Source organism: Amblyomma americanum, chromosome 4, assembly GCF_052857255.1.
Source record: "Amblyomma americanum isolate KBUSLIRL-KWMA chromosome 4, ASM5285725v1, whole genome shotgun sequence".
Classification (NCBI taxonomy): Eukaryota; Metazoa; Arthropoda; class Arachnida; order Ixodida; family Ixodidae; genus Amblyomma; species Amblyomma americanum.
Genome location: NC_135500.1, coordinates 3,263,568 through 3,288,538, shown reverse-complemented (window position 1 = coordinate 3,288,538; position 24,971 = coordinate 3,263,568). Strand labels below are relative to the sequence as shown.

Here is a 24,971-nt window from a genome sequence, read left to right as displayed (position 1 = left end):
AATTACTCCCGGAAGACAAGAATCAGATCAGAAAATAGTGTTTAATGCACGTACCCCTTTGCCGCGGTATGGTGAGACATGTATGCCTGTTCACTTCGGTTCCTCTGAGATTACAGTGTTCCCCGAACAATGCTCACAATTATCACGTTCAGCTTGCTTATTCCTTCGATATTACAGTAAAAACTGAGGACGGAAGGGTGAAAGACGCGACTTTTTGCATTGAAATACACAGCAGACACCGAACTTTCGGGACATGCCATCCAACTTCCGGTGGCTTCACTTGCGCCCGCTTCAGAAAGCGGGAATGCGGCATCCAGCCAATTAGTGGAGATCAGTGGTATTTCAATGGCTGGAAGACTGTGATGCGCGAGGACCCCATCATTCTGTTTTATTCTTTTTTCGGAATTTGAGCAACAACTTTTAGTTCGTTAACGACAAAATACATGTTTTTGGATATCTCAGAGTGCAACAAATTCTTAAAAAGTCTAAGCTGACTTCCACATATTACTGAAAGAGGATCATCAGTTTCGATTTCGAAATCTAAAAGCGTGCTGTGCACCCCGTTCTATCATGCCGTTAGGACCTTTTGTCCGCTGCATAACCAGTAACTTTTGGACTGTTTACAACAAAAGGAACATATTCGAAGCATACATATTGCAGCAGGTGCTTGAAGTGACTAGAAATATAGCAACATAAGTATTTGCACTGCATGATGCATGGTTGCATATATTGTACTGTTGCCAATGGCAAGAAATAAACTACTTCGGACAAGCAAAAACGGAAAATAATCCATGAGATAGAGTAAGCACAGGATGAAGTCCGGTATTACCTGAGCTCTCAACTGTAGCCAGGTGATTCTTGGCAATGGAGGACTGCATATGGCGCTCAATGAATGGAAGCCGGAGACGTCGCGGTATCTTGCCTGGGGAGTCGCTGGCCCGCAGGGGGCACATCCCTCGTATCTAATGTTCTTAGAACCTTTCGAAGCGCGCGTTTTTTACAGTCTTGCTGCGGAGCATTGCGAGAGATGTTTCGATCGGGTGAAGCAGATCTTGGAAGGCCCAGTCTGCGCTGTTTCTGGTTATTTTTCCTACGAGCTTTCGCCGAACGGTACTTCCTTGAATAACATTGACAAATTTCAAATAAACTCATGCCCCTCTTCTCTATTCTTGTCGCTAGAAACACAGCTCACTAGGTTCCTGTGTGCTGCACACGCGCACAGTGACGTCGGGAGTAACACAGCAGGCCTCACTGACCGGATTTATCCAAATGACAAGCATCTACGTGCGTTGATGAAATGACAACTGCAAGAAGGGGAGTATCAAACATGGCGAGCGACGTGTGAATATTAAAAAAAAAAACGGTGCTTGGAGGCACAGACACGTGCGCACTTAAAAGGAAGAATGACATGCGTCGGTACGATGAAGGCGGAGGAATTCGTTTCTTATTGCTCAGGGGTTAGGGCGCTCGGCTACTGATCCGGAGTTCCCGGGTTCGAACCCGACCGCGGCGGCTGCGTTTTTATGGAGGAAAAACGCTAAGGCGCCCGTATGCTGTGCGATGTCAGTGCACGTTAACGATCCCCAGGTGGTCGAAATTAATCCGGTGCCCTCCACTACGGCACCTCTTCCTTTCTTCTTTCACTCCCTCCTTCATCCCTTCCCTTACGGCGCGGTTCAGGTGTCCAACGATATATGAGACAGATACTGCGCCATTTCCTTTCCCCCAAAACCAATTATTATTATTATCGCTAATGGTGGTGGTAGTGGTTTTTTTTAATTAAAATAACAGTAAAAAGGAAGGAAAAGATTTTTGCTAGCCCCTGCATCTGCCATCCATACTGGAGCACCTGAGCTGGGAACAAGCTTTCCCCTTGAGCTGACAGCAACAGTGAAGTCTTTCTTCTCAACCACAGCCCTGTCAATCGCAACGATACCGGTGCTTGCAGCAATTTTGAAGAAAATAACTTCCTCGGTCACGAGCTCCACATTCCAGGAGTCAAACGTAGCGCGCTTGGAACGCAGGAATCCAAGTTGCTTCATTTGACTCCATATCTGGTTCGGAAGGGATCCCAGTTTCATTGTGAACGATAATTTCGCTATTTACGCAGCACGCATTATCATCAGTTTCTGACAGGCGAACATCGTGATTCACTGTATCTCTTCGTTTCGGTGGTTTCCTTCCCGGCTTCGATGCCTTTGGCTTTGAGAGATGCACAGGAATGTTTGGAAAAATTCGTGACACCGCACCTGGCTTAAGAGTCCACCTTCCTCGTGTGATTCGAACAGTGCTGCCGTTAATGATATGTTCGTATAGGAAGTGATGAGGTCCTCTCGGTTCAAGATGTACATCGAAAATGTACGTCTTCAATGTCATCTTGAAGGCTTTTCACGGAATGGCAGCTGCCCACGCCCTGAGCACTTCGGGGTCATTCGGAGGTTTGCAGAAGTAACGCAGATCGCACGTTTTTTCTTCAGAAGCATATCCACTTCGGCAGCCCGGCACGCTGCACGTCGGCATGTTGATAGCGCGTCAAGCTTGGCAACACAACGACACACGATCGTCATGTCACATTCCTTTAGACACAGTGACAGTGAAATCACTATTCTGAGCGCGCACCAGCGATCGACACCGAAAAAATACACAGCAAACAAAGCACTCAACTCGGCTGGCGCGGCTGCAGCGGGCGACGGCCACACTCCACACCAATCTCGACTAGGGTACAGTGCTGTAGAACCTTGTAACTAGGGTGCCTGGAACGCGTGCGCCCCCGCTCAGGGTGAGGACATCTGCATCGTCTGATACGGCGGCCGCCATTCTCGCTCCCGTGGCATGCAGGTTTCGTTCTCGTGGGGAGAGGGCTGCTCGCTTATCGCTTTCCGCGGGCGCTTCAAATAAGAAAAATAAGGAGTTTTGCGGTGCGCTTCTGTTTTACATGAGAATAGAATACTAAATTTTGTCGGATAGCCTTCTGCTTTTAAAAACGGGACAAGCAGCCAACATCAAGGCGTCGACGGTAACAAGAAAAGCAGGTATACAAGATATGCGCCAATTATGTCAGTGAAGCTTCTCTCGAATCTATCGCTATAGTTCAAAACCTAGCTATCTCTAATTATGCACTGACCCCTTGGTGCGTCTAAACAGCACTCACCCCCAACATAAATTTGCGTCGTCAGCTAGCTTACTCGCGTCAAGCTACCATCCTCCAAGAGAAGGAGAGGGGAAAAATTCTTGAAAACGTTTATTTACCGAGTTTTGCGTAGATTAATATTAAGGGAACCGTTACTAAGCAGAGGAGCAAGCAATAAAAAGTTTTGAGCCGCTTTTAAGATGAGTTATATCTCGATGACGGTTATGTCAAGGCATATTCTGCATACCACCGCGGGTATCGGCAGACCCATTGGTGTTGTCCTTCCTACGCATGTTTAATCTCCGGGTGAACAGAACGCTCGAAAAATGACACAAACCACTGCGTGGAGGGGGGAGTTTGAAAATTTATTTGAGGGCACACCTCCCTCAATTGAAATTATTTAATTCTTCTAACTCCTTTTGTAGTTAATTTCAAACTAACAAGTTTAATAGATTGCTGAAACGCAACGGGTGATTCCTGTCCAAGCTTGTTTGGCGTTCTTTTTTAAAATTTTAGCTATAAATGTCCCAATACAAGTGAGTGCAATGGATGGGTAAGAAACTGAGCAGACGCGGTCAATGACACAGCGTTTTGGTTTCACACGTTTTGAAGAACAACGATTATTAGCAACGATAATAAAATATAAGCACTTGCCTGTTCATCTCGGTATACCTAGATGAACACCAACTGTTACCCAAGCAAACATGAAATCATTTATTCAGTGGTTATGAAAACACAATAAAGTTACCAATATTTCTGTTAGTGGGAACGTGAACATTATTGGCCTTTTTCAATGTAGACATCTGTGTTAAATAGATGACTGTAATTCACAAAACAGCTGTGCCTGCATATATACATAGATGCAGAATTCAGGCTTCGAAGTTAAACTTTCGCGGAACTTCATATCCTGGCTCGGTTACACAAGGCTGACTCCAGCACAAGTTTTGCTTCCATGTCCACTAGAATGAGGGCTCGGAATTTGGCGAAGATGAATTCGGAGCCTCACTCCGGCATATGCAGCAGTTAACATTTTTCTTATTCGCTCTTTGTGAGCCATGCAAGTCTTCACAGAGGGCTTGTCTATCTCTTCAAGATATGCGACCAAAGGACGAAGTGGCGACTTCATGGTGAAAAATGGGCCGGTACACCATGAGTTGACGGCTGTAAAATGCTCTTCATAGTTTTTCAGGGTTTTCATTACATCCCTGCGGGGATATATGAGGTTTTGTCCATCCCTGACGTATTCCTTGAGTGCAGTGAGGGAAGCATACTCATCGTCAGGCGCACAAGTTATGAATTTTAGAATTCCTTTCAAAATAAAACCGCCAAGGTAAAACCAGATAAGGCACTCGGTTGACGTGAGCTCTTCAATGAACAGGATTTCCGAATCATTTATTTCATCGACTTTGTTTTCTGTACCTTCCTTCTTGGCCTGTGCAAGCAGATTGACAAGGTATTCACGGTCATCAAGTTCGTAACTTGTTGACCTGGGAGTATGAAGAAAGTGGCTGACACTGATGAGTCGAAGTCGCACGCAGTCGGCACTGGCTTCATGAGCCGCACTACAGAAAAAGGGTTTTCTAGGCAGTCTTGCAACAGCCTGCTCGTCAGAAGGAATTCATACCTTTCACTGCCAAGAAGCACTTCTTGAATGCGAAGGACAGTCGTTGTTGCAATTAGGACCCCTGCTTGCGTTGGCTTCCACTGAGATCCAGTGCCCATTTTCAGTTCTCTGATCGTGTCTATTGTAATACGCAGTGTGTCCAAGGCGGCATGATATTTAGTCATGTTTCTGCGGCTTAGCGCCATGGTGGAATGACGCGATAACATAAGGGCGTACCACCTAGAAACGAGGTCCATAAACCACGCTGTTGTTTCGGCCTCTGGTTCAATCACTCCTTTGATTAGGAACCGAATAGCTGGCGGGGCTTCGCGGAAGAGCTGGACAGCGACTCCGACTTTCATCTTGGTGAAGTGTCCGCCACTAATGTGGATTTCTAATAAATTTGGTGCTACCTTAAGTTCATTGACAGCGCCATAGTCCTCTTGTTTCACCTTCGAGGAAGTCAATCCGTTCTTGATTACTGTATCATGATTGAGCGTGAAAACTTTAGAGCTTATAAGCTGTCCTTTCAGGTTCTTAAGGACATGTGCTGGGTCAGAGATGAAAAAAGTTCCTTCCCGTCTAAGGTTGGGTGAGGTATTAAGCACGAAGTTGTCGAAAAGCGGTGACTCGAAAAGCCAAATTCTCTCCACATAGCGCGGTTTGCTGCATCCATGTCACAGGTGACTACCCGTACTCTTAGAGAAACCCGGCTGCATATCTGGACTATTTCCAGGACGTATGTCTTGAGTACAGAGTCGTCCACGTGCCTGCCAGTAAATTCATAGGCTATCACTTGCTTCCATCTTTGGTTTACCCCACCTAGCATAAACATCAAAGCACGGTTGGCTGCCTCTTCAGGCTTCGATGGCAAGGTAGTTCCTCCCAAAAGCACGTCTTCTCCACACGGTCGAGTTCAAATCCGGGTGCTATCTCCATTTCACTTAGAAAGAGAACACAGTCTTTTTCCGCGTTCTCCATTCCCTCTGCTTTCGACCTCATTACGTCGATCACTTCGTGCAGGATACCTGGCAGAAACTTCAGGCTCTGAATTCTTCTTGCTAACGTTCTGCTTGAGGGGAGAGGGTAGCCAATCTTTCTGAGCGTTTCATACCCAGTGGTTCCACATGCAAATTTAATTTTTAGGTCTTGCTTTACTGTTTGCGCTGACCATGAATTGCCACGATTGTTGTTCCGAGAAAGGGCACGAATTTGGTATTGATTTAAAAACTTCGTATTTCGTGAGAAATTAGCTGCCTCTTTCTGCAGCTTGCGATTCTGCTTCTGTAGTTTTTTGACACTGTTCTTAGATTCCTTGTGGTGTTGTTTTAGCTTATTATTGGCTGCTGTGAGATCTACTATCTTCATCCTCAGCTCTGCTACCTCAGAATCCAAGGGTTGGGTCGCACGAATCACTGCAGTTTCTTGAGGCCCTACATCCGTGGTGGTCGAAGTAAGTTGCTCAGTAGAATTGCTGCTTGCTGTACCCACCAATGTCTCATTTATCACTCCGTCAGACGATGAATCTGCTGGAAGATATTCTTGCGTGTTTAAGGGAAGGACGTTTCTCACTTCTGGTGAAGAACCTTGTGCGGCAGCGTCATCACTGAGTAATGCAGGCACATGCGCTGTTCGGTCCCTTGGTAGCCTTTGCTCTTTAGCAAGTTCTGGAAGCAGATAAATAAGGGAAAATAGCACATTACATATTTAAAATAGTTGTCCTTTTGCAAAACTCCGAAAGTAAGCTTTTCTGCATTGCAAAGGACTCTTCACCATGGCGGCCCATCCTAAACGTCACGTGCAGCTGTTTTTCACCCCCTTCAACAAAAGGAGTGGCTAGGCAAAGCTGGTGCTAATCCCTTTATTCCGACAGCGTGTCGTGTATAGGAAAGGAACGCGGCATTGTTCAGACTACATATGTCTGCAGCATTGCACCTTTTTTTTTTACCCCAAAGCTGGTTTGGCGGCCAGGGTAATTTTGTTGTGCCAAGAAGCTGACCTCCACAGTTTTGAAAAGGGTCCATAGAAGACGCGCTAGAAAATTTAATATGCATGCACACCAGCGACTTCCTCACTCAACATTTTCAAACGTAGACGACGAGGCGATAAGAAAAATGGCAACGAACACCAAAGTTAACAGGCATCTGACATCTAAATGGGAACACCGTTGGGACAGCATTGGGCTTGAGCTTCTTCCATCCGTCCGCGCGGTTTTGTTCGAAGCTCTTGTCTTCGAAATGAGCCTGCAGATGAATTTTTTATTCGAATTAGCCCCACATTTCCTGCCCGAGAATGAAAACAAAGAACAAAGCACGTTAATCTGTTAATCTCATTTACTGACCTAATGCGGCGTCGTTGGACGAAGCATCGGGCTAACAGTCAGCGCATGCTATCCAACGCAGCATACGTGTCAAAAAATAAAAAAATCGTCAGTAAATTAATCTGTATTGGCTCCCAGGCGACCCAGATGCACAGTAATTGCAACAGCGTATGTGCCCTCGCTTGTTCTCGTCCTCTGTGCCTTGATTTGTGCCGGCCGTGGTTCGCTGACAAGCGCCTCGTAAAGGCAATTATTTTCTAATGAACAGAAGCGGCGAAAGCACGTTTGGTACGCAATCACGAGCGAAAACATTGTGACATGCAATTTCGGATGTAAACAGGCAAGCGACAGGCAACGGCCGGTTCGGCGCTGAAGCGTGCCTTATTTTTACGAAGAGCAAAACGAATATTGCGGAAATGAGATCTGACCAATAAAAATATTGTGCTACACTTAGCTGGCTAAACGCAAAAGCGGTAAATCGCAACAAAAACAGCACTGAACCAACATGCGGCACTTACACTACAGACACATGAGGAGTTCGTCGGTTGCCACTTCTCACGCTTGATTCGGACCAGCCACAGAAGCCTCCTTTTCGGGTCTCTTGGAAAGTGGAACACCCTCCAATCATTTCTCGAATGGTTGGAACACTGAGGAACACAACATCCAGGCATTGCACTGCGATGAAAGGCGCGCGAACGCAGGCGCGCAGCAGTGACGCCCACACGACAGTAGAGCGGCGAGGTCGACGCGGGGGACGCAATGGCGGAGGGAGCGCGCGAAAACCGGTTTAGGCGGCGTCGAGTGGTTCAAAGGGTGACTTCACCCTAAGGAAAATCTGGTTTCGGGTGGAATGAGTTGAGGGCTCGTTGTTCGATGTGTTCCATGGTTAAATTGGCCATGACGACAGAGATAGATGCTCCCATTGGTGTTCCTTCCACTTGTCGGTAAAATTCCCCGTTAGACGAGAAGTATGTGTTTGATAGGCACAACTCCAGGAGGCGGCACACATCGTTTACAATATGCGGGGTTCGTGCGTTGAGTGTGTCGTCACGTTGTAGGGCGTCTCGGTTAGCGGTCACCGCGAGCTTCACGGGGATTTTCGTGAAAAGGGACACCACGTCGAAGGAGACAAGGCATTCGTCGGCCTCAAGGGTGGCTTGGGACACCTGTTCGATGAAGTGACTGGAATGACGGATATGGGTCGCTGTTTTTCCTGCGATTGGGGATATGAGTTTGTCAAACACATACTTCTCGTCTAACGGGGAATTTTACCGACAAGTGAAAGGAACACCAATGGGAGCATCCATCTCTGTCGTCGTGGCCAATTTAACCATGGAACACATCGAACAACGAGCCCTCAACTCATTCCACCCGAAACCAAAGATTTTCCTCAGGTATGTCGACGACTGCTTCGCCGTCATCAAAAGATCTGATATTCAAAATTTCCTTTGTCCTTCAAACTCCGTAGAACCTGACATTCAGTTCACGCTAGAGGTGGAACAATTAAGAAATCTCTCTGCCGTTCTTGGGCGTCCTCGCGTCCCGAAACCACAGTAATCTTCAATTCTCCGTATACCGCAAACCAAATCACTCAGGCCGGTATCTCCACTTCTCTCCGAACCACCCGACAGTCCATAAAGCATCAGTGGCGAAGACGCTGTTCAGAAGAGTTGATACACACTGCAGCACAGAACTTGACAGAAGAAAAGAACAACGCATGATATTTAAAGAACTCATCATGAACGGCTACCCAAAAGATTTTATTCAAAAAACCATTCTACGTCAAAAACACAGCATTCGCCAAATAATCAACACACAAATACCAATGCCACCACCAGAATACGTCAATTTACCTTATGTCAGAGGTGTCAGAGAAACCATCGCCCGAATCCTGAAAAAAGCGGGTCTCCGGGATGCGCACAAGCCCACAAACACTGTTGCGCTTTGCGTACCTGTTCCCAAAGACCGGCCGCGGAGAGAAAGAGCCCAAGGCATTGTCTACAAAATTCCTTGCGCCGACTGCGATGCAAGCTACATCGGCGAAACCAAAAATTTCAAAGAAAGAATTCGGCAACATAAAAACGACGCCCAAATTCGCAAAAGAGCGCAATCCAGTAGCCGAACAGTTCGAGGACTCCGACCACAGAACCAAATTCGAAGAAACCCGCATCCTCGGAACCGAAACAACTTACCACAAATGGCTCCTTCCGGAATCCTGGCACATCCAAACCACCCCGAACAACATCAACCGCACAAAACTAAACCTGCCCCCAGTATACGCCCAGGGACTTCGCTCTTCAACTCAACGAAAAAAAGTCGCCATTCACCACCTCCCTGCAGTGCGCCAGCGTGACTAACAGCCTAAACCCCCCTCCTCATCCCCCACGCCATTCGCATCACAACGGTCGTTCCTCTGACCCCCTCCTCCCCTCCATTCTTAAAAGACGCTAGCTACTGCAGTTTATTATCATACTGAAAGAGGATCATCAGTTTCGATTTCGAAATCTTAAAGCGTGCTATGCAGGCCGTTTTATCATGCCGTTAGGACCCTTTGTCTGCTGCATAATCAGTAACTTGTGGACGATTTACAATAAAAGGAACATGTTCAAAACATCCATTTGGCAACAAGTGCTTGAAGTGGCTAGAAATGCAGCAAAATAAGTATTTACACTGCATGCATAATGCATGGTTGTATATTGCACTGCGGTCAATGGCAAGAAATCAATGACTACTTTGGACATGCAGAAAGGGAAAATAATCCATGAGATAGAATAAGGACTGGAGGAAGTCCTGATTACCTGAGCTCTCAACTGTAGCCAGGTGACCCATGGGAAAGGAGGACTGCATGGCGCTCAATAAATGGAAGCCGGAGACGTCGCGGTAGTTAACCTGCCTGGGGAGTCGTTGGCCAGCAGGTGGCACATCCCTCATATCTAATGTTCTTAGAACATTGCGAAGCGCTCGTCTGTAACAATCTTGCAGCAGAGAATTGCGAGAGATGTTTCGATCGGGTGAAGCAGATCTTGGAAGGCCCAGCCTGTGCTGTTCCTGGTCATATTCTATTTCTTATATTTGTTATTTATATAAATGATTTGCCCTCGAGCATCACTTCTAACATACGGCTATTTGCTGACGATTGTGTCATCTATCGCCCAATAGTCAACTATTCCGACATTACCATCCTCCAAGAAGACATGCTAGGCGTACAAGAGTGGTGTAAAACCTGGCTAATGTCATTAAATTCTGCTAAAACTTCCCTTTCATTCTACCCCGGCGCAACCACCAGGATGCAGTTTATAGAATTAACAACCTTCCTATTAAATCAGTAGATCCTTATAAATATCTCGGTATTCATTTAAGTAAAAATCTAACCTGGGCGCAACACGTTCACCATGTAACAAATTCAGCTAATCAAGTTTTAGGGTACCTGCGCCGGAACCTTGCCTTAGCACCGCGTTCCATAACATTTCTTGCTTACTCAACATTTGTACGGTCGAAATTGGAGTTTTCATGCTCCGCCTATGATCCTAACTTTGCTAACCTGATTGACACACTCGAATCAGTCCAGAATCGCGCTGCAAGATTGGTTTGTTCTAATTTTTCATACCACTCTAGAGTTTCCGCACTAAAGTCTCAGCTTAATATCCCCACATTGGCCTGTCGTCGCAAGATCGCCCGTCTTTCCTTAATTTTTCCATACCTTTAATCACGAAGTTATTCCTATCACACACGCTCATAGTATTTCCCTTAATTGTCACCCTAACGCCGTATACCCTGTGAAAGCCCGCACCGAAACATATCACCAGTCTTTTTTCCTGAAAACAGCCCGAGACTGGTATGACCTTCCATCCGAAGTGGCAACCATCATCGACTACAGCAGGTTCAAAACCGCCCTCGAACATCATCTGTATTCATGCGAATTGTCTTCTCAGCCCACCCCTCACGTAATGTCCCTCGTGGACCTTTGAGTAACAAATAAATAAATAAATAAGTACAGAACAAACCACTTGTGCTTGAAGCTATACCAATACCATAGCATGTCAGAAGAAACAAATACGTGGACGACTCAGCTCTCCTGACTGTAGGCTGCAGCTGCCGAGAGGCAGCAGACAGCACAAGTATGTGCTGCAATGCTGGACTGAGGGTATGCTAAAAACTGCTTTGGAGTCATGTCTCTGCCTATTGTCTGATGCTGAACTCCGACGTTCAAGAGTCTGCCTCAAGTGAGACTCACCACTGCTCGATGCATCGCAGGCAGTAGCTGTGGCTGCAGGGCAGAGTCACCTCTGGCCTGTGCTCCATGCAGATGCAGCACTCCTCCAGCTCAGCACCTGACTCGGAAGAACCTAGCACTCTGGTGACAAAGAGAAAGAGGGGCTGCACCTTTCAGGACTACTAGGAATGAAATTTTACTCTTCTCTTGATTTTAGCCACCAATCAGATAACCTTCGCTTGGTTACTTCTACCGGCTTCATATCTACCTTCCCTTCACTGTACTTAAACCCGAATGCCTTGGATAAATCAGCCCCGCTGCTTTCCACTGTAGGGTGAAGCCCTTTACAGAAAAGTATCAAGTGTTCAGCTGTTTCGTCCTCCTCTCCGCACGCAACGCACAACGCATATATCTCGTGGTACCTGGCTCTATATGTCTTAGTCCGCAAAACTCCCGTACTGGCCTCAAACAACAAAAGCTTCCCCTACAATTATCATAGATATTTGCTTTGGCAATTTCATGCTTAAAAATCCTGTATGTTCCCAGTGCTGATTTCGTCTGCATTCCTGTTTTCCACAGAACTCTCTCTGTTTCTTTAACCTTTTTCTTAACCGATAATCGCTGATTTTCCCCCCTACTGCAGTCCACATATTTGCTTGTCAATTTTCTAGTTCGCTTTCTCCATTTCGTATCAACATTCCTTATATACAGGTATCTGAAAACTTTCCTAGCCCACTGCCATTCCCCCATTTTTCTCAATCGCTCCTCAAATGCTATCTTACTGCTAGCTTCTCTGCTCTCGAACGACGCCTATCCGATATCACCCTGTAACCCTTGATTTGATGTATTACCATGTGCTCCCAAAGCTACCCTCCGTACGCCACGTTGTTTAATTTCTAACCTTGCTTGAACAGCTGGTGTCATGCACAGGACTGCATTACCGAAAGTCAGGCTAGGAACCTTCACCCCTTTCCTGATCCCTCTTACCACTTCATACCTATTGTAATTCCACAGTGCGCGATCTTTCATGACAGCTCATTCCTACTAGATTTATTCATTACACATTTTTCATGCTCTGTCAGATACTCAGCACCGTTATTTATCCACACCCCAAGATACTTGTATTCATCCACTACTTCTAGCGTGAACTCCTGTATTCTATGCTCGCCGACCTCATCATTAAATATCATGACTGCAGATTTCTCCTTACTAAACTTGAAACCTAATCTATCTCCCTATTTGCCACATTTGTCTATCAACTTCTGTAAATCTTCCGTGTTGTCAGCCATTAGCACTATATAATCGGCGTATATTAGTCCCTGTAATGAATCTTTAATCCATTCTCCTTGCTTGAAAAAAGAAAGGTTGAAGCCTAGTCCGCTCCTCTCCAGCTTGGTCTTCAACCCTTGAAGGTGCAACATGAACAACAAAGGAGAGAGAGGACATCCTTGCCTAAGCCCCCGCTGTATCTCTACAGGCTCTGATACATTTTTTCCCATTTTATAAGCACTATATATATATATATATATATATATATATATATATATATATATATATATATATATATATATATATATATATATATATATATATATATATATATATATATATATATATATATATATATATATATATATATATATATATAGCAAATGAAATGAGGGGCTCGTTTGACAAACATATTAAGGAAGCCAACAGTCACCGAAACCAAGGTGCATAGGAGAATGTTTTCTTTTTTTTTAATTTCTAATGCCAATCAATTGGTTTTAAGAAAATTCTTATAAACCAGCAGAAAAAACACCCATGCCGCCGGTGGGATCCGAACACACGACCTCCGAATATAGCGTCCGGTGCTCTTACCAACTGAGCTACGGCGACGGCTGTTCAATCTGCTGCTTTCGTGGGTATTTATGTTTTGTGTGGAAGCAAACCTTGAGAGTGTTCACCAGCGCCACCCTCGTCCATAGCGGTGGACGTAGCACGTCCTGTAATACCGCAAGTGTGACGTAGAACGTCATCTAACGGCGAGGGCGGAAATTGTGCGAGAGCCCTCTTATGCTACCTATGGCATCAAGACTGCCAGAACCGAGACCTCCGTTAAGCTATTAGCAGACAAGGCAAATGAAATGAGGGGCTCGTTTGACAAACATATTAAGGAAGCCAACAGTCACCGAAACCAAGGTGCATAGGAGAATGTTTTCTTTTTTTAAAATTTCTAATGTCAATCAATTGGTTTAAAGAAAATTCTTATAAACCAGCAGAAAAAACAACCATTCCGCCGGTGGGATCCGAACCCACGACCTCCGAATATCGCGTCCGGTGCTCTTACCAACTGAGCTACGGCGACGGCTGTTCAATCTGCTGCTTTCGTGGGTATTTATGTTTTGTGTGTAAGCGAACCTTGAGAGTGTTCACCAGCGCCACCCTCGTCCATAGCGGTGGACGTAGCACGTCCTGTAATACCGCAAGTGTGACGTAGAACGTCATTTAACGGCGAGGGCGGAAACTGTGCGAGAGCCCTCTTATGCTACCTATGGCATCAAGACTGCCAGAACCGAGACCCCCGTTAAGCTATTAGCAGACAAGGCAAATGAAATGAGAGGCTCGTTTGACAAACATATTAAGGAAGCCAACAGTCACCGAAACCAAGGTGCATAGGAGAATGTTTTCTTTTTGTTAATTTCTAATGCCAATCAATTGGTTTAAAGAAAATTCTTATAAACCAGCAGAAAAACAACCATATATATATATGTATATATATATCATTTAAAAGATTAATTACTCCATGTTCAACATCCAATGTGCCCAGTATGTCCCACAGATACTCTTGAATAACGTTGTCGAAGCGTCCTTTCATATCCAGAAATGCTAGCCATAAGGGGCCTGTGTTCCTTTCCAGCAGTCTCTATATACTGCGTCAATGAAAACAGATTGTCATCCAAGCTCCTTTGTTTTCGAAACACATTTTGTAGCTCCCGTAGCACCCCCTCGTTCTCCACCCAAGCCGGCAATCTGTCCTTTATAATCTGCATCACCACCCCGTAAACCATAGATGTTACTGCTATGGGATGGTAGTTACTTACGTCAGCTTTGTCCCCCTTTTCCTTATAAATCCTGTTCATTCTACTTAATCGCCATTCATCGGAGGCTTTCCCATCCACTATCGTTTTATTCACTACCTGTACTAATGTTTGCTTGGATTTAGGTCTTTGCTTCTTTATTAACGTAATCGGAATACCATCTGGTCCTGTTGATGTGCCACTAGGAACCTTCTTCTCTGCCCTTTCCCACTCTCTTTGCTGAAGTGAAGCTATTGCAGTAACCGGTCTATCCTCCATCGATAAATTATGTGCAACATTTCTTTCTTTGAATGTTGCTGTCATCCTTGTTCCTATGCGTTTTATCGCTTCATCCTCTTTTAGTCGAATACCGTGATCTGTAACAATAAACCTTTGTTCTAGCCTAGTCTCATTACTTATTGCATTTAGATTTTTCGAGAATTTTTGAGCTGCTTTTCTATCCTTTTTTATTACTTTTGACATCCATTGGTCCCCCTTCCTTCTAATTTTCTCATTAATCAAATAGGATGTTTCCCTTCTACACTTTATGAAGGTATCCCATTTCCTGTCTACTTCAACTTCTGGTTCTCCCCTCTTCTTGGAATATCTGTGTTGCCTGGACGCTTCCTGACGTTTCTCTATCGCCCTCTTGACCTCCTCATTCCACCAACTCTTGGGTTTGCGTCTTTTCCCTTTTAGCTTTACACGCACCTTAGCTAGCTCTAGCTCCAGTAATCGAGTTTATTTGGCAGTAGACCATTTAGAAAATTCAGTCTGGCAACTTGGCAGGCATCATCATCAGCAACTTCCGTCGGCGCCGTCGCCATATTTTGGGCACCTAGAAGACGGACAGGTGCTCTGCACAGCCTTTGCACCAGTTTCCACCTTGTGGCGTCTACAATACTTTGCTTGCATTTGTGAAAGCGATGGCGGAAAATATGCAGTGGTCGAAGGACCTGACCATCATCCCGGACGGATTTTCGGAAATGCTTTTGAACTCCTATTGTGATGCCCACGGTGTGCGCGGTCCGTCCGGCCGCGCCTCTCAGCGAAGCTACAAGCTGGTATGCGAGACTTACTGCGATCCGTCGGCAGTGCGCGTTGCCGTGTCATCCTGCAGGTAAAGTATTAGTGCCTCTTTTGTGGACTTGCAAAAATTCGCGTTCTCGGTGCTTCTGTTGCGTCCGTGCATACCACTGAAGTGCGTCCGCGCTGCACGTCAGTGGCAGAGAACGCGTTTAAATTTAGTTGCTAACTGCAGCATATATGTCTCCTCACTAGGAAAAATATAAGCGTAGCGTGTTTAACAACTTTTAATGCTCAGACTTCAACTCGGGCGTCATGTTGGGTGAAAATGCGATAGGAACGCGACCTCGTTCTTAATGTTGTCTGAAGTCGTGTTGATGTGTGCACGCTGGTCTAGAGAGCTCAGGATCAGTGTGCTACACAAGTAACCAGAAATCTTACCGCAGCTTTTGTGTGAGAACTGCGCTTTTGTTTTTATGCTGTGTTTGGCTATGCTGCAGCGATTGCGTGCTGGGATTAACCGTGAAAACACCTGTTTTTAAATTTCTCATCTCTTGCTTCGCGGGCCTCAGTTCGGGCGCTCTAGACAAGCCTGCGTCTGTACAGTGTTCTGCGCCAATGACTGAAGCGTGCTGCGTGGGCTGCTCTCTGTTCTCTTGGAACAAGCGTGTAGAGGAAGCAAGAGGGAAGCGACGCGACACGCCGGTGCCGTGTGTTCGGTAACTCAAGACGCCTCGCCCATCTGCGCCGCTCGTCGGTCACGGGAGGCGTGCTGCAGCATAAACCTCTAGCCGCTTTGCCCTTTGAGATATATATATCTCTCTCTTTGACTCCGCACATCCTTTAGAATTAGTTTTCCTTTGTCGAGAATCAAGTCTGTGGTGAACCTGCACGCTCAGAGCATGTTTCATGCTGTCTGGCGAATGAGGCTCTCGCCACAAACGTATATTCATGTTGCTGCCATACAAGAGTAGAAGGAGCACCATAGGATACTAGTACCTGAAAAAATAAAAGAACAGCAATGTATTGTGAGCTCCACATGTCATTGTAATGCAGTTTCATGCGAATGTAATTGTTTGGCATGTCTATAGTTCACCAAATAGGTTGCATGGAGCTATAATGGAAAGTGTACAAAAAACTGATATCAGTATGCAGTGGTCAAAAATTCCTCTAAATGGTTGACATGAAATTTTTTCATTTTTTTTTGCAGGCCTGATGAGGTGCACGTCAAGTGCACTTGTTTTCGGAGCCAGAAGAAGGCATCAAAGCCCTATGAGGTGTGCCTCACTTTGAAAAGCTGTGGATCAGTGGCGTCTGCAAGATGCGATTGCCCAGCTGGTGCTTGTGGAGTGTGTAGCCACAGTGTAGCCGCATTAAAGCTAGTGTTGCTACTTAAGAGCAATGGCTATAAGGAACCTCCACCAGAGGTAGCGTGCACCGAGCTGCCACAGCAGTGGAGGCGCCCTCGTAGCCTTCATCATGGCTCAGGGCACTAAGATGACACCTCGTAAAATAAAACAGGAAGCTTTGGGCATAATACAATGGTATTGTAGAGGCTTTCGCGACCGCGCGAAACGAGCAGACCTACGCCTTTACCTTGAAACAATGGACTTTCATGCCGCCATTGTCGCGCTTCAAGAACCTGGGGCATCGGCCAAAATTTCTGGATACACCACTTTTCAGCGGGACCCATCCACCTGTATTCTTGTACATAAGTCGTACACAGCACATGAGGTAGACCTCGACATAGAGATAACATACTCTTGCACTATTTTCAGCCGGGCACTGAAGATAGCAGGTCGGGACCCATTTTTTATTGTGGGAGATTTCAATGCCCGCAGCCAGTTATAGGGCTACAAAAAGGGGGAGGCGCGAGGTAGAAAGCTAGCGGAGCTTATCTCTACGCTAGGCATCACCCTCCAGACCGACCTAGAGCATCCCACACGAATGGGAAACTCTGTGACTCGGGACACGTGTCCTGATCTCACACTTTCCAAACACATCCAACACGTGGAATGGAACAACACGGAAGAGACACTAGGCAGTGACCACTTCATCATTAACACACTTATTCACACGCGGCCCCTCAAAAAGCCCCTCACACAAGCTCTACTCCCATACTGGCAGGCTTTCAGAAAGTCCCTGCCCTCAGCCAACCTGATTAAAGATGGGTACGATCAGTGGGCCCAAACACTTATGACAACACTCAAGCAGCACGAAACACAGATACAGACCACGGAAGACTGCCCGGCAGTGGACAACTATCTATTACATATCTGGGAAGCCCGCCGCAGCCTAACCAAATGTTGGAAAAGACAGAAACATAACAGAATACTCAAGAAGCGCATCCTAGATCTCACTCACAAAGCAGCTCAGTATGCCTCGCAGCTTGCTGACGCCAACTGGATAGATCGCTGTAGTACGGCTGCCAGACAGATGTCCGGCAAGAACACTTGGAGGCTTTTCCGCAGCCATATAGACCCCGCGCAGACCCGGGGCGAAACACAGCGCCACTCCATAATTTCAAGGGCAGCAAAACACAACTTGCAGAGTCACTCAAGGACAAGTATCTCTACTGCAAACAGGACCCTCGCGGTCAGGAGCATCTTTACGCAGGCAAAGATAATCCTGAGTTGGACCAACCGTTCCAATTATTTGATCTCAAGGCAGCCCTGACCAAAAGGAGGAGAGGCACTGCGCCTGGACGGGACAAAGTCACAGTTCAACTGCTGGCCAATCTCCCTGACCAGGCGTATGAGGCCCTTCTGAAGTACATCAATACTATATGGAAGGGCGAGAACCCGCTCCCCCTTGATTGGAAAACAGCCCTAGTAACCTTCATCCCCAAGGCGGGAAAGGAAATCAACACAGACAACTTGAGGCCTATCTCGCTCACCTCATGTGTGGGCAAGCTGATGGAAACCATGATGCGGGATAGGCTCTCCGAATACTTGGAGCAACGAAACACATTTCCAGACACTATGTTCGGCTTTCGCCCACATAAGCCGGCACAGGACGTACTGCTCCAGCTCAACAGAGACATAATACAACCAGTCGAACACCCACACAATGACAAGGTCGTTATGGCCTTGGAGTTGAAAGGAGCCTTCGACATCATCAAACACAGCGTCATACTGACACACCTCAATGAAACCAACTGTGGCCGCAACACTTTCAACTATATCAAAGACTTCCTGACCGATCGAGCCGCACTAATCAGAATCCAAGAGGAAGAATTTGGTTCGTATCAAATGGGTACGCGGGGGACACCACAAGGCGCGGTGCTATCCCCCTATAGCTCTTTAATTTGGCGATGCTCCATCTCCCAGACAAGTTGAATGGTATCCAAGGCATACGGCATGCGCTGTATGCCGATGATATCACGATCTGGGCCACAGAGGGAAACTTAGGGCGCATGGAGGAATGCCTGCAAACAGCCGCTCACGTAGTGGATCGCTACGCAGGGCACTGTGGTCTCCAATGCGCACCCAACAAGTCTGAATTTGTGCACCTTAGGGCATCCCCTAAGGACACTGCCCAAATACATCTCTCCTTAACAAGTGGCCCCATACACGAGGTCAAAGAGATTCGAATACTCGGGCTCTTCATCCATAACCAAAGAAGAGTAGACACAACATTGCACAAACTCCGCAAAGTTGGAGACCAAGTAGGCCGTATGGTCCTGGTTTGGTTTATGGTTTATGGGGGTTTAACGTCCCAAAGCGACTAAGGCTATGAGAGACGCCGTAGTGAAGGGCTCCGGAAATTTCGACCATCTGGGGTTCTTTAACGTGCACTGACATCGCACAGTACACGGGCCTCTAGAATTTCGCCTCCATCGAAATTCGACCGCCGCGGCCGGGATCGAACCCGCGTCTTTCGGGCCGGCAGCCGAGCGCCGTAACCACTCAGCCACCGCGGCGGCTGCCGTATGGTCCGTCGCGTCTCCAACAAGAGAGGGGGTTTGCGAAGCAGGGATGCCGTGCGGCTGGCCCATGCTTTCGTAATCAGCCGAATCCTCTATTCGGTCGCTTATCTACCCATGCGGAAACACGACGAAGACAAAGTTGAGGTAATACTCCGCAAAATGATGAAGAGGGCACTTGACCTTCCTGTGTCCACCTCCAATGCGAGACTTCTTGCATTGGGAGTGGTGAACACTTTTCAGGAACTCAAAGAAGCCCATCTCACAAATCAATACACGAGGCTAGCCCAAACGAAGTCGGGTCGGCACTTGCTAGCCCGCCTTCACATCCAACATGATTTTCACATTCAGGAGCGGGTCCGAGTGCCCGAACTCTGGAGACGCGCCGTCAGAGTTCGACCCCTCCCCACTAAGGTGGACAAGGAGGATCATAGTGGTCGTCGTCAGCCTAGAGCGGAAGCCTTAGCGCACCACTATGGCAACAAACATGGTGTCTTTTACGTAGATGTAGCTGGGCCTACCCACGGGGGGTGGTACACGGCCCCGGTCATACATCAAGAAATACAGGTGGATGGGCTTTCCTTTCGAGCCCCAGGCACAACACAAGCTGAAGAGGTTGCCATCGCCCTAGCTGCTTCTGATTCAAAATCCAAACACATAATAACAGACTCGCATTCGGCATGTCGCAATTATGAGGCTGGCTGGATAACTCCACTAGCTGAACGAATACTAAGGAACTGCAGCCGGGATACCGATCCTACACCCCGCTGCCTGGTTTGGACTCCGGGCCATCAGGGCCTAGCAGGAAACGAAGCTGCAGACGCTGCGGCCCGAGCACTCATTCACCGGGAGTTCCCATTGGCTCCTGAGCACCTGGAACCTGAAGGTAGCTACTTACTCTCCTTCAAAGCTATCACATCCTATTTTAAGGATAGGCATCGCCTCTACCGGGCCCTGAAAAGGGACTGGGGAAAACAAACGAACGCGTTCTACTCCGATTATTCACGAACACAATGCTGTGCCCTGCAGTACTAAAACACTTCGATCCCGCTTTCACTGGCAGGTGCAAACACTGTGGGGAGGTGGCTGACACCTACCTCATGGTTTGGGCTTGCCAGCGCAACTCAGCTCTCTCCCCCCACTCCTACCCTACCAGAGAGGAATGGGAGGCGGCCCTGCTTGGCTGTTCGGACCTTCGGTCCCGAAAGGCTTTGATCAAGAGGGCTAAGCTGGCGGCTTCGACCAATGGGGTCCCGGAATAAGGACACCACCCATTGCGGGGCTCTTTAAAGAGCCTCACCTCTTTCATTAAATAAAGGCTTTCACCATCACCACCCTCGTAGCAGCCCATTTGCACCGCTACCTTTGCAATTTGTGGACTGGAGGAGTGTGCGACAAGGTGGCCTCTCAAAGCCGACCAGCACCAGGTTTTATGATGCAAGACAGCACCCAACCATTTGAGGACCTTTCTTCAAGAATAAGGACACTTGGGGCGAGCACTGGTGAACTGTGTCCTTCGCCATATTCAAGACACCTTGAAAGCACTCAACTCGTTGAAACGGCTTCAAAAACTGGGCTGACACCAGTTGGCAGTCCTTTGCAGTATTTGATGCCTCTCGTGCCACATGGATTTTAAGTTCATGTGGCACCAGAAATAGTGTGCACAAATGCTGGCACTGCAGAAATGCCGACTCCGCCACGACTGTTTGAGTCGTGTCGCAAGTGGCATCTACAAGATATAGATTTCTCTGCCGCTGAAGCAGCCATCCTTAAGGTAAGTGCACGTTTCACCTGGAGGCTGGAGATAACCGAGTAAATGGCCTGCTGATCCACCTCGTGCATGACTCAATGAGGCCGAAGACGCTCTAGGTGACATTCCCTCAATGTCATCGCAAGAAGTGGCAGATGGAAGGCAGTTAACAATGTCTTAATCGGATTGGCCGCGGCGCAATGAAAATTGGTCGACAGCCTTGGATTGTGTGTGTGTGGGGGGGGGGGGGGTCATTTGAGCGGAAGTGCCGCTTTTTTCTTGAGTTGTATCCAACTATAGTGTGGCTTCCGTGTCGTGCTGTTTCTTTCATACTTTCCATGTTGAAAACCTAGCTGCCTCAAACCGCACAGCAGTCTATTTCGTAACTGCTGAAGGAAATAAAAATAGATAGTCACTCATGAATAACAAAATAACACAAAAAGCAACAACTAGCAGCTGGTAGTTTAAGTAGCAGGTGTCCATTATAACGATTTCATTATTTCAGTTGCAGAGCAGTAACCTTGACTTCAATCATCATTATAGTCACTCAGATATTGAACGAATTGTTTATACAGGCTACTGCCTCGGTGGTGAGAAAAAGTTTGGTGTGTGATTGCTAGACCACTTTGCGCAATATGGGCCTGAGAAAGTTGTCCCTTTTTTTGAGAAAACGTTTTAAGCTATCTACACAGTGTGGTAGAGCCATAGCAAACAGCACTGCCAATATAATATACTTTTAAAGAGTTAGATGTTGGGCTAGTTGGATTTGTGACAAATTATACATAGTTTTAGCGCAACCAGGACAGGGACACAAAGAAAAGAGACAAACACGTTCTTTGCGTCCCCGTCCTGGTTGCGCTAATAATATGCATAATTTGGCAATATAAGTAAGTCTGAGGCGAGAGGTTACACAGGTGAACAGCTGTCATATCAGTAACTACCTAAAATGTTTTCTTTCCAGGGTTTGCAAGTATCCAGCCAGGAGGCCATCGATCTCGAAAAGAACACGAGGCAGCATACTGGCAGCGAGATGTGGAAGAGAGCCCGCGTCCATCGATTGACTGCTTCATCATTTGGGGTTGTCGTCAAGCGCCCTATGTGGACAGAGAAAGGCCTGCCGAACCTGACTGCAGACAAAGACCTTTCCCGTGTCAGGGCTGTGCAGTAAGTGAGGTCTTGTTTTACTAAATACGGAAAATGAATTTCGAACAACACATGGCGGCATGGGTAGTGCTGTGAAGCCTCCTATGTGCTCGTCGAATAGTTACACAGGTGACCACAAGCGGTAAGTTTAATCGCTATTTGAAAGACCAAAGGTCAAAATTTTTCCCTTCAGAAAATGAAGAATGAAGATCAACAAGTGCGGAGCATGACAATGCATGCAGAACGTTGCCTGGAGAGCTCACCATAATTTCAGCAAAGTATGTGGACGTCTGAAAAAAAAAAGAAAACGTTGCCTTTATAGACCTTTTCAAAAAGAGGTCAAATGGTGTCGCCACATTTGCTTTTTTGCTGTGGATATGCACCAAGTCAGGTTCAGAACAGCATGTGTTCTTTCCTTTATCTTCATTTTTTGATTAGCCGACTGCCCTACAATACAATACGAACGGTTATTTATTTGCTGTAGACCAGGCGAGCACACCCAACTCTGCTCTATAGGTGAAAGTTCCTCTTGAGATGAAAGTGCCTGCCTTTTTTATGTTGTTATTGCAGGTACGGCATTACGAATGAGGAGCCGGCTGTGCAGCGGTACGTGGCTGTGATGAAAGCCAGGGGCCATGATGCCGAGGCCTTTCGGAACGGATTGGTCGTGGACCCTTCGTGTCCATGGCTGGGAGCTTCACCGGACAGGCTACTCTTCGACCCGTGCGAAATTCCTTCACATGGCCTTCTTGAGGTGTAGTGCCCATACAGTTTGAAGGGAAAAACTCCCGACAATATGGGGGATGGGCACTGCCTCAAGAAGGACAGCACGGGTGTGTTTAGGCTGGACAGCGGCCATGAGTACTACTATCAGGTCCTTGGCCAGATTGTTTATATGGTTTATCGTGGACCGATTTTGTTGTTTTTTCTGTTCAGTTCATGATCAGTGACCGCGTCAAGATTTCTGCTGAAGATTGGCCTCGAAATGCACTAAAGATGCATTAAAGAGAAATCTGAACTTATCTTTTTACCGCGGTTACTCTATCTACACGTTCCGGGCATTGTTAGAAAATTCGAATTATTATCCTGTGTGGCCGATTGCCCTAATTAAATCGGATGAAACGTCCCGGCTCCCGCCATTTTTTGAACTGAACGCGGTAGGTAGGCGGAGTCAACCAACTCGTGAAGTGCCTTTAAGCCAGTGCTGTGATGGCTTCGTTTTCATTCAGTTTTTTAGGTTTCTGTGAATAAACGGTTTCAGTCACAGGCAATATAACCACGAATTAGGCCCACGGAAATAAAAATACACGTGGGCTCTTTGAATTATGTATCACTCCACCGAAGGCAGAGCGGCAAGCCGCCAAAGGACTGGCTGACGTGTTAGTTGACTCCTCCTGCCTACCGCGTTGAGTTAAAGAAAAAGAAAAGGCGGGAGCTGGGACGTTTATTGCGATTTAATCAGGGCAATCGGCCGCCCAGGAAAATAATTTGAAGTTTGTAAGAATGCCCGGAACGTGTATAGTTCCCGCGGTAAAAAGACGAGTTCAGATTCCTCTTTAGTACACCTCTAAGAATGCATAGTGCCTGTAAACCAACGATTCTGCTCTCAATATTGTTAAAAAGACGACAACGAAAAAGCGGGCAGCGGCACGGAAGAGCGATGACACTAGGCCCATTAAAATTGTATTTCGCCTGCCATCATGTCGCACTGTTCTTTGGCTTGCCACCCCGTATCAATATCATTAAATGAATGTAGAGAGCAATTTTTTGTGTTTTACCCCTCTGTCATGTGTGAGTATAGTATAGCTCTTGTGAGACATGAAAACTTCAGAATAATTTCTTTGTCATCTTCATTCACTGTAGCACTAAAGGCAGCCTGCCTCAACATCCAGAAATAGTTGGCGAGTACCGCATGGTCTGTATTTACTAGTGTGGTACGAAACATGAAGAAAACCTAGAAACTAAAGTATGGTGTCCGCACTCCTTTGGGGCATGTCTTATGTGACAGGGAATAGAATAGTTCTTGTTATGTAAAGGAGATGACAAGCATGTCACAATATTTAATGAACACTGGAAAATACGTGAAAATATTTAATAAACTCTGGAAAATGCACGGGAATCACTACAAATATTCAATGGTGCCCCGTGCGTGCAGAAATACTTGTTCTGTCGGTTCGATGGATATCCAGCAGCCAGTTTGGAGTGTCCAAGTCACTGTTGACATTCATGCCTCTCTTTATGGCAGTTGTGACTTCCACCTTCATATGCCTCTCTATACAACCTTGTCGAATGAAATCTAAGGTCTGACGAAATCTCGTCTGGTCGGGTAGTAAGTAACTCATTTCAACAGAAAAAAAAGGCAGACGCCAACCAAAGGCTTTTGTCAAAACAGACGTTTCAGCTTCCGTACGGAAGCCTTGTTCACTAAATTTTTATTGTAGAACCGCGACGCTTAAATAGGCTTCAATAATCGTCCCGGGCATCTTGCATAGGTTGGCGGGAGAGTGCCGATGTTACGAATAAGTTTTTTTTTTCGGTGGTCTGAATCACCAAGGACTCGAGATACTGGCGTGAAAGCAAGTTCTTTCCTTTGGCGATGATAGAAGCCATTTCCCAGCAGATATCATGACTTGCCGATACGGCGTGCTCCGCAAGTGCGTTGGAAGTACTTTCTTGTTCTTCACGTCCGACATGTGTTCTTTCAGACGCCTCTCAATATTCCCGCTCACGCCGATGTAAACATAGTCGCACTTGGCGCAGGGGATTCTGTACACAACACCCGGAAATTTTTCTTTCTTTAGT

General features: G+C 46.6%; 1 pseudogene; it reads left to right on the top strand.

The window, feature by feature from the left end:
• Positions 1-15,251: 15,251 nt before the first annotated feature.
• Positions 15,252-23,225, top strand: LOC144127719 (uncharacterized; annotated as a pseudogene).
• Positions 23,226-24,971: the final 1,746 nt, after the last annotated feature.